Source organism: Mesocricetus auratus, unplaced genomic scaffold, assembly GCF_017639785.1.
Source record: "Mesocricetus auratus isolate SY011 unplaced genomic scaffold, BCM_Maur_2.0 Super-Scaffold_100007, whole genome shotgun sequence".
Taxonomy (NCBI): Eukaryota; Metazoa; Chordata; class Mammalia; order Rodentia; family Cricetidae; genus Mesocricetus; species Mesocricetus auratus.
In genome coordinates this window covers 38369293-38380260 of record NW_024429191.1, presented here as the reverse complement: position 1 = coordinate 38380260, position 10968 = coordinate 38369293, and the positions used below count along the sequence as shown (strand labels likewise).

Here is a 10968-nt window from a genome sequence, read left to right as displayed (position 1 = left end):
AGAGCAGACTCCAGGTGACCAGCTGGCTGTGAGGACCAGGATAGCACTGCTTCCCAGCTCCACATCCTGGAGTCCCTGAGCCAGGCCCAGCTCAGCCTCAGGCTACCCTTAGCATGCCTGGGCTAGATATAGAAGGCTGAGTACCTTTCCTTCTGGAGCCCACATACCCGTTCCCAGGTCTCAAGAGTACTTACTTCACCTGAGTGAGCCCTGCTCCCAGTGAACTCTGCCTTTAGGTGAACTCCACCTCTTGTGAACCTAGCCCTCAGCTGAATCTTAGCCCCAGGTGCATCTGGCACCCAGGAGTACCCTGTTTTAGGAATCCCTGACTAGTCTAGGTTGAGCTTCAGTGGAACCTCACCTCCAGGTAAGCTTCCGCTTCAGGCCGAGGGAGCTTCTTCCCTAGGAAACGGCAGAAGGCCATGCTGGGAGTGGAGCCATAGGAGGGAAGGTAAACCCAATGCAAAGAAATGTCTCTCTGAGTGGGGTCCGGTTGATGGTGCCTCTGCTCAGAAGCATCCCTGTTACAAGCCATTTGTGAGTGTGGAGTTGTGCTCTTACCTTCCTACCTGTTTGTTTTAGTTAGGCCTTCGCCTGATTGGACAAGGCCTACCTGGCTTTGCTGGGTCTCCTGATCCAAATGCCATTTATCTCACAGAGAAACACTCTCCCAGACACACCCAAGACATCGTTTTTAATCAGTCATTCTTAGCTGACACTGGTAACCATATAGAGTCTGATAACGGGGTAGGTGTCTACGGCTTATAACAGTCAGAGCAGTCTGTTGATGTGTCTGTCTCTAAAGATTCGTTTTGTAGTTTTTTTTTTAGTGTTAGAGCCTTCAGGCTGTTCTTCACTACTTTTTTTTCTTTCTTTTTTTTTTCTTTTCTTTTTGAGACAGGGCTTCTAGAACTAGCTCTGTAGACCAGGCTGGCCCTGAACTCACAGAGATCCACCTGCCTCTGCCTTCTAAGTGCTGGGATTAAAGGTCTGCTACTTCTTAAATGAAGTATGTGAACAATTGTAAGTTACAACATAACAGTTGGCCAGGTATCTAGGCCCTGTGGTCCAGACTAGTGAGAGAGAGAGACGTAGTTTTAGGCAGAGGAGGGCAACTGGCAGAGCCGAGCCAGTTTCTCAGTGGGTTCTGTGCAGAGGCCTCAAGGTTTACAAGGAGACATTTGCAGAGTAGCAGGTTTACCAAGGATGTGTGAACAGTGAATGCAGAAGCTGGATCCAGAGAACAAACAACCCCACTGAATCATTTGAAAGCTGAAAATCTAGTTCAGAAGCACTCCTTCACACGAATGGTGGACGGGACCTTGTGAGCACAGTGCCTCTGTAACCCAGCTCCTTCCCTGTTAAGTGTAGCTTGGGAACTGTGTTTTCTAAGATGGCTGATCACACACTCTTGCTCTTCTCACTTTCTGTTCTTCCTTCCTTGAGTCTTCCTGGTGGGCTTTTCCTGAGCCCTCACTCCTCTGTCTTATCTCCCACCCGAACAAAGTTCTCACACTCATTCAATTCAGCTAAGCAGAAGTCTCTCAATTCAATCCCTGGTTTACATACAGGCCAGAGCCAACCACACTCAAGTACTGGGCATGAAAATAGCTCAGCCAAGTCCAGGTCAACTGGAAACTCAATTAGGAGTTCACTTCCTTGTAGGGAGCTGCTTCTCTACCCCAATAAAGCTTTGTGTGTCCTTCTGCTCTCCTTGAGGTTATTTATTTATTTACTTATTTATCTACTTATTTATTTATTTACTGTGATCAGATTTGAGACAATGAACCTGAAAGCCACTAGCTCAGAATGACTTAGGTGGCCATTGCATTTCTGGAGCCCCAGTTCCCTGGGTTAAGCCCACTCAAGCCAAGAAATAGTCACATTCAAAGACTCCCATAACACTGGCAGACACATAGAGTTCCCATTGTGGAGAGTCTGGGGAAAGAATAGCTTCTGTTTGGGGGGAACCTCAGTTTAATCAGCTGCATAGAGAATAGAGTATGCAGCATGTAACTGTAGCTCCTGTGACTTCGGTTTCTCTGGATATTGCCTGACTAGAAGCTGCTGCCTGGAAGCACACAAAGCTCCATTTTGCAGGTGAGTCAGTGTGTTCTAACTCCCACTATGATTGCTCCACGATGGGTACCTCGTATATAGAGTTGTGGCCTCCCACGGGCATGGGTGCTGCAAGCTGAGGACCAGAGTTGCTGTAGGACTGGCTGCTCTAAGACCCCTCTTCTTGGCTTATAGACATCATCTTCCCACTTTGTCCTCAGTGCCTGGATTAGGGCCACCCTGGCGATCTCATTTACCCTAAGCACATCATTGGTGGATGAAACTTTTTGAGGCTCAAACTCCTGAACCTCCCGTCTCAATCTCCTAGTGTGTACCACCATACCAAGTTCCTTAATAATTTTTTTCGAGACAGGGTTTCTTTGTGTAGCTGTGACTGTCCTGGAACTCCCTCTGTAGACCAGGCTGGTCTCAAACTCATAGAGATCTACCTGCCTCTGCTTCTTGAGTGATGGGATTAAAGGCCACTACTGCCCGGCCCTTAATAATTTTTGAGGCCCTGTCTCCAAATGCAATCAGAGTTCATGGAGTTTAGGATGTCAACATACAATTTTTCTCATATCAAGAGGTACTTGCCCAGCTGAATGGTCTGTACCCATGGAAAGAGAGACCCCTGACAATGATAACTTAGGTACTGTTGTTCCACTTTCATAGTCAGAGTGTCCTGGCTGTCCCTGGACTGTGCTGGTTAAGTCCCAACCTCTGTGCCATCCAGAGTCCTACCTCTAAGAGCAGCTCTTTGACCATGTGTGACCCCAGATAGAGAGGGTAGCAACAAACTAAAGGATGGAGTCTGTGCAAGTTCAGGTTGGTGAGACAATGAGTTTATTGGGGTTATTTTAGGAACATGGGTAACTCCATAGGCAGCTATGTTGCCAGGAAGTACCCTGGGAAATTTATGGACATCTACGACACTGGAGAGAATCCTATATGCACTATGGATGGCTCACGGAAAAAGCTGCACCATTGGAGAGTCCCCTGGATGACTTGCAAATAGCTTTACTAATGAAGTCTCCTCCTCAAACTCCCCAGGATCCTTCCACCATCTGTATAACCTTGGGGAGGGGTGGACCTAGTGAGGAGTTCTTGAAAACCTTGTGAGCCTCAAGAGCCTCCTTGCTCCACCCATGAGGGAATGTTAATGGCTTATCTCAGAGTAAGTGGGTGATCACAGTTGCTCTGGCTTAAGACAGCATTGTCATGCTCTACTTGGAAGAAACAGCTAAACAACACATGCATGAGCTCTGAGCCCCAAGCTGGGCTGTGGCCTCTCTCTGTTGTATGAGATCTAAGATGCTCAACTCTCTTTAATTTCCTGAGGTTAAAGTCACCCAGCTACTAACCTAGGGCTTATTAGCCACTTAGCTTCATGCCTCAATTTCCCTATTTCTCTGGGATAAGCACAGGTCCCACTGGATACTCCTGACCAATACCCATCGCTACCCTTCTCCCTTCCCACCTTCTGACCTTGAACACGCCTGTGGCCTGGCTGGAGGACCACCCTAGTCCACACTGTATGGCAGCCATGCCTTTCTGGCATGGGATCAATTGGGAACTGCCTCTGTCTCATCGCCATCCGTTTCCACAGCCTTAGCCAACTGGCTGTTGCTCATGAGAGTTCGTGGAGGGCCAGGGTGGAGAGGGGCATGTTCAGAGACACCCCCAGAATAGGGCAGCTCCCTTCTTCCTCTGGAAATAGAGGAAGCCTAAGGAGAGAAAAACAGGAAACTACCTCCATCCTGGGAAGTGGGACCTGGGACCCCACCTGGCCAGCTTGCCAGCTTTCCCACCCCTCTTGATGGCGGCAGGACCTGGGCCCAAGAGGGATGTTGGTGATGGCACCAGTTGCAGCTGGTCTCTGGGAATCGAATAGGCCCCTCATTTCCCTGGGGCTTTCAGGGGCCAGTCTGTAGGCCCCTCCCCATGTAAGCTGGCAGCAGTCTCGGCACTAGCCTTGTGGAGGTTGCTGAGCATGGAGCTGGCATTTTGAGGAAGAGTCCAGAAAGTTTCTTGGGCAGAGGTTGCAGCCATCACCAAGACACCTCATCAGACAAGTTCCATTTAGTTTCCCTGAAGTCATTTACATGGCACTGACCATGGCTGCTAGCCTGGGCAGCCATGGAGGGAGCTTTCTGATGTATTCTGAGTGATTCTAGCTAGGGTAGATTTCTTGCTTGCCCTTCCTGCCCTCCCTGTATGGGTGGGAAGCCCATTCCTCCTGTGCTGGACAGGGACAAATTGATGTGAGGCCTGAGGAATGTGACCCCCAGCCCTATGGGTGTTGCCCCCAGTCAGTGTTGTCCTGTTCTGGCTTCTCTGATGTCCTCCCCCAGGCTGGCAGGGGTTGCTAGGTCACCTTCAGGCCTAGGGAAGAGGAAGTTGTGATCTTCCAGGGGCACACATTCCAGCTTCAGGGAGGGTTAATCAGGAAGCCTGCAGCCTGAGGGGAACTGAAGGCTGGAAGACATTAATGGGGGTCTGCCTGGACCTCAATCAGAAAATATTACTCATGGTAGTTACGGCAATGGTTGATATTAAATAGGTGTCCCTACACAGGCTGGGCCCACAGTGATCCAGGGCCTTACAGGATTTGAGGTAGACAGGAAGGCTTTGAAGTTCAAATGCAGTGTCTGAGTCCTGATCTTAGCCAGGGGATACATGTTCAGCCCCTGCCATTCTTTCTTTTTGAGACAGGGGTTTCATATAGTACAGGTTGGCTTGATCTTGCTATATACATGAGGATGCCTTTGAACTCTGGATCCCTCTGCTTGTGCCTCCTAAATGCTGGGATTAGAGGCATGCATGCCATACCCTCCTTGTTCAGGTCCTTTGATAGAGCTCTAACTGGGACCATATTTTTTGTTTGTTTGTTTTTGTTTGTTTTACCCAGTATTGGCTGAGCTGCTGCCTTAGATTTAGGGATCTGGTAGTGAGTTGCAAGGAGGTTCTCTGTTTGGCCAGATTGTAATCTCTGACTGTGCTTGCCCTCAAAAAATCAAGCTTTAGCAAGAACCCTGCTGCATCGTTTAGTTGGTGTAGAGTGTAGTCTTCCTTGCCAGTCTCCTGGGACCTGCCTCACTGTCTGAACCCCCAAATAACACACAGGACACTATATTAATTATAAAACTGTTGGCTGTTTGCTTGGTTTCTTACTGACTAGCTCTGGCTTAAGCCATAATTGTTAATCTAAGTATTTCTCTTACCAGAGAAAAGGGTCCGGATCTCTCACTCCTCTGGTGGTCTACTTTGTGTCTGACTCTGCCTCTCTTTCCCAGAATCTTCCTTGACTCTTAGTTCCACCTATCTTGCTTCCCTATTAGCCAACAGTGCTTTATTCAACAACCAATAAGAGAGACAGATTTACAGAATGACATCTCCCATTAAATGGGAACCCCCATCCTGAACACACTCAACAGCACAGTTCTGTGACCAGCTCCTTATCCCCCAGCTTGAGATGTTGTGTGCACACCTGGCTCACCTCCAGCAGGAACCTGTTAATGTGGCCTTCACCAGAAGTCTCCTCTTGGTTTCTCTCCAGTCACCAACTGCCCTGCTCCTGTAAGATCCCACTGCCAGGTTGTTTTGGGAGTGGAGCCTGACCCTTCTAGGACTGCAAGGCCCTGCTGTTGTGGTTCTGGAACTTATAAGCACAACCCTCACATCACCTATCAGCACAGTCGCTGTAATGCGTATGCATGCATATATGTGTATGCATTCAGAGCCCAGAAGAGGGTGTCAGATCCCTCCAAGCTGGAGTTACCAGTGTTTGCAAGATGCTTGGCTTGTTACATGGGTTCTGGGATCCAAATTCTGGTCCTCATGATTGTACAGCAAGTGCTCTAAATTATAGCGTCATCTCTCCAGGCCCCAAAACAGCCTCTTTAACACCACCTTTGCAACTACCATAAGGAGTATTTTCTTTAGGCTGGACAAGATGGCAACTCACCTTTAATCTCAGCACTTGGGATGCAGACATGTAGTTCTCTGTGGTATTGAGGCAAGCCTGTTATACATATGGAGTTTCAGGCCACCCAGTGTTACACAGTGAAACCCTGTCAGGACATTGTGCTTTTCCTATAACGTCTACACGAAAGCCTCACCTGCCTGGAACTCAGAGATTCAAAGAAGGATGTTTTCAACTCTTTGATGTGTTGTGTGAGGAGTAGTGCACTGAAGAGAAACAAGTTAGGACCTGGAGGCTAACAGTGTGGGACTGTCTTGAGAAGGTTTTTCTTTCTTTCTTCCTTTCTTTCTTTCTTTCTTTCTTTCTTTCTTTCTTTCTTTTTTTTTTTTTTTTTGGTTTTTATGAGACAGGGTTTCTCTGTATTGTTTTGGAGGCTATCGGTCCAGCCTGGCCTCGAACTCACAGAGATCCGCCTACCTCTGCCTCCCGAGTGCTGGGATTAAAGGCGTGCGCCACTACCACCTGGCCTGGAGCAGGTTTCTTGCAGGAGATTGGTGGAGTCACCCTGAAGTTTGGTGACCCACAGCAGGGGAAGTGGCCCCTTCCAGGAGAGAGACCACATGCTCAGGGTGCAGCTTCTGACCGGGGCCCGGGGCTATCACTCTGTGGAGAAGTATAAGGTGCAGTGGCTACAGCTCATGCGCTGCAGTTGGGACCACATCCATCCATTTGAGTTCAGCAGCTCCAAGGAGTCAAAAATCATGCCTAGGCTTGTTACAACGATAGAAGAATGAAACCTGTCCTTGTCCCCAGGTGACACTCGAGTCGCTGATGTTCCCATGGTTCAGCAGAAAAGATCATCAGCAGCAGTAAAATAGGCAGAGCTGGATGGAGAAGGCAATGCATCGGTGTGGAACTTTTCTATGTAGAACACCAGTCTGGCAGCTGGGGTGGTGGTGGTAAATGCCTTTAACCCCAGCACTTGGGAAGCAGAGACAGGTGAGTTCAAGGTCTACTAAACAAGTCCCAGGACAGGCTCCAAACCTACGAAGAAACCCTGTTTTGAACCCCCTCCCCCAAAAGACCAGGCTGGCTTCAAAATCACAGTGGTCTGTTTGCCTCTGCCTCCTCAGTGCTGATTAAAGATATGTACCACCACTCTCTTACCTGCTTTTTCTTTCTTAATAAACTGTCTCTAGAAGAGGGATGGAGTGTTGACTCAGAGGTTAAGAGCACCTGCTGCTCTTGTTGCTCTTGCAAAGGATTTGAGTTCAGTTCCCTTCACCTATGTAGTGGCTTATAGCCATCTGTTAATGCCAATCCTAGGGAATTCAGCACCCTTTTCTGACCTCAGTGGGTCAGTGGACCTCAGTGGACATGAGCATAGTGCACAAACATTCATATAAAATAACAAATAAATCTAAAAAGTTGTATAAATTGTCTCTATTTCTCATCATGTGTCTTGGGTGCAATTCTTTGTCTTGGTATGGTAGGGGCCTCTGAGAGCCATGGAAAAGAAAAAGAGAAAATAGCCACTTGGGTTGAGCAATGCCCTTGAGTATATGTAACCCTGACTACATCTCTCCTTCATCCCTATCTTTGCTTAGTGGTCCCAGACACCATGAAGGAAAGGCAGGAAGACCACCATGTGGTTTAGTTTTTGCCAAGCTTATGTGAGACCTTGTTATATTTTTTGTGTGACCCTCCTTTCCTCCCTATTTAGGCCTGCTTTGGAATCCCACCTTAAGGTTTTAAAATATCCAATAAAATTGTAAGCTGCCATATATGGAAGACAAGGAATCAAAGGCCATATAAAAAAGTCCCAATTGAGCTGGGCAGTGGTGGTGCACCCATTTAATCCCAGCACTTGGGAGGTAGAGGCAGATGGATCTCAGCCTGGCCTACAAAGTGAATTCTGGGACATCCAGGACTGTTACACAAAGAAACCCTGTCTTGAAAAACCGAAAAGAAAAAGAAAAAAAAAAAGTCCCATCTCTTCCCCGCCCCCCTTTTAAGCAAGAGTTTCACTGAGACTGCTTGGATAATAAAAACTGTTCTCCTGAAAAGTCTTGGTGTCCTGTCTCTGTTCATAATCCCACAACACTGGGACCCAAGAACCTTGAATCAAGTGCCCTTTGAACTCAGACCTGAGATGTTAACATTCTGAATTAGATTGGGGCCTAGCACTAAGCACAGTTCCTCCCTTTTCTTTATCTCTGGATTCTGGCCAAAATCCTAGTAAATATGCTTTCCCTTTCCCTACTACTCTGGGCTTTCTGTTTCTGTGACCTTGATTTAAACAAAAAGGCTGTTTTCTATGGGCAGTAGTGGCATATAAGCATTTCAACAGCTTGGATGGGATAGACAGGCATGGATTCTGACACTCTGGAGCCAAAGAATACTGAGTGTTACAGCTCAGATGTAAATATATTCTAGCATTCGGGAGTCACAGAATACTGAGTGTTACAGCTTGGATGGAAAGGTATCCTGGCAATCAGGAGCCAAGGAATACCACAGGTCATAGCAGTTTACAACCCTGCTTCAGGGACAGGCTTCCCCAATGTATCAGTTCTGCTCTGGCAAGGGAGGGCTTCCCAGGTGAGGTTGTTACAGTTCAGCTCTGGTCCCCTGAAGAGTGTAACAACTCTGCTTATCCAGGGCCCAGCAAAAAGTGTTCCAGCCCTGCTCTGCTCAGGGTCAGTAGTCTCTGCTCTGCCACAAAAGAAGGTTTCACCCAAACCTCATTCAAGAGATTTATTGGGAGGGAAGAATCCAGGAGAGTGGCTGCCCTCTGGCAGCTGGGCAGCCATACAGCCACAAGCTAAACAGACACAGGGTTTATATAGGGATTCATAGGGGGCAGAGTTTTTCCAGGGAGATTTCCAGGATGGGGGTTGGTCAGATTTCAATCCCTGAGCTCAGAATGGCCCGATCTTCTGCTCAGGGGTTGGTTAGTTTTCTGCACAGGTTTACTGTCAGATTTGGGTCTGGTTTCAGGGCCAAAGTGTGTTTCTTGAACTGGTCCTTTTTAGCCTTTTGGCTCTCACTTTATTGCCTCGGTGCATTTCTTTCACTGACTCTGATTCCAGGGACAAAGTGTGTTCTTTTGGCACTGGTTTCAGGGTCAGGGTGCATTTCTTTGGTTCTTGTTGAGGGACAAAGTGTGTTTCTTTCACTCTGCTCAGGGTGTGTTTCTTTGGCTGGCCCCCTTTCCTTACATTAAATGCCTTTAATCCCAGCATTCAGGAGAAAAGGCAGGTGGATCTCTGAGTTCCAAGACAGCCTGGTCTACAGAGCAAGTTCCAGGACAGCCAGAACTATTATACAGAGAAACCCTATGAAAAACAACAACAACAACAACAAAACAAAACAACAACAAAAAAACACCACCACCACCACCAAAAAACCTCTGCTCTATAAGCAGCTATAGAATTTCCAGCTTACTTACCAACTTCTATTTCTATCAGGGTTTCTACTACTGTAATGAAACAGCATGACTAAAAAGCAAGTTGGGGAGGAAAGGTTTTATTTGGCGTATACTTCCATATTGTGGCCCATCACCGAAGAAAGTCAGAACAGGAACTCAAACAGGGCAGGAACCTGGAGGCAGGAGCTGATGCAGAGGCCATGGAGGAGTGCTGCTTACTGGCTTGCTCTCCACGGCTTGCTCAGCCTGCTGTATCTTATAGAGACCAGAACCATCAGCCCAGGATGACACTACCCACAATGGTTTGGGTCCACCCCCATCAATCAACCAATTGAGAAAATGCCTTACAGTGGGATCTTAGGGAGGCATTTTCTTAAATGAGGCTGCCTCCTCTCAGATGACTTTAGCTTGTGTCAAGTTGATGTAACTCCCCATCACACCCACTCTACCGTTTTTCTCACAATTGGTAATAAAATTGTTCTCAAGCTTCCTTCCAAGTCCATTTCTAAACTTTTTTTTTGCTAGCAAGACTATAAACCCACAACAGGGGATCCCAGAACCAAGAACAGGTTCTCAAAGAGACATCGGTACAGTCGTTTTTATAGTAGCATCACTCCCAGCATTCAAAAAGTGGAACCTCCCAAGTGCCTATCGACAGCTGAATGCATAAGGGAAACATGAGCATTCATGCAATGAAATACAATTTTTATAAGGGGAAGGGAATTCTAACACGTGGTATGTGGGTGAATGCTACATAGAAGAGCCAGGACCAAGAGGACAAACACTGAAGCTTCAAACCCACAAGAACAGAAAATAAACTGTGGGTGCCAGGGCCTGGGTGTGTGTTTCTATGGAGATGAGAAAGTTCTGGAGTTGGATGGTGGCAAGGGCTGTGCAGCAGTATGAAGAATGCTGACCCGAATGCATTAAAAAGTGGTCTTGCTGGCTAGTTTTCATCAACTTGACACAAACCTAGACTTATCTGGGAAGCGGGAATCTTGAGAAAATGCCTTCATAAGATTGGCCTGTAGGCAGATCCCTGGATGTATTGTCTTGATCAGTGGCTGATGTGAGGGTCCAGCTCACTGTGGATAGGGTGCTCCCGGGTTCTATCAGAAAGCAGGCTGAAGAAGCCCCATAAGCCAGTAAGCAGTTTCCTCCATGGCTTCTGCTTCAGCTCCTGCCCTGAGTTCTTTCAGCAAAGGGTGTGACCTGAGAGTTTTCATCTGAAACGAACCCTTTTCTCCCTAAGTTGCTTTTGGTTATGTTTATTATAGCAATAAAAGGACGGTGGAAAAGAGGGTAAATTGTATACTGTCTATATTTAACCACAATGAACAAAGAAATGCCTGAGTAAATTTTTCTCTCTTTTCTTCTAAGCTGTACTGGGGAAGGAAACTAAGGCTTTTTGCTGTACCAATGAGCTATCTCCAGCCTTCGTCTTGCTTTTTATTGGAGACAGGATTTTAAGTTGCCTAAGCAGGTCTTGAACTGCATCCTCTTGTCTCTGCCTCCTGAAAGACTGGGTGGGATTGCACACCGGGCCCGACATAAGATGGAA

The 10968-nt window shown here is 47.3% G+C and overlaps 1 long non-coding RNA gene across 1 annotated transcript; it reads left to right on the top strand.

The window, feature by feature from the left end:
* Nucleotides 1-278: 278 nt before the first annotated feature.
* On the top strand, nucleotides 279-8021 carry LOC110340463. The gene is made up of 3 exons (XR_002382283.2): nucleotides 279-451; nucleotides 6794-6979; nucleotides 7704-8021. It is a non-coding gene; the product is annotated as an uncharacterized LOC110340463 (long non-coding RNA).
* Nucleotides 8022-10968: the final 2947 nt, after the last annotated feature.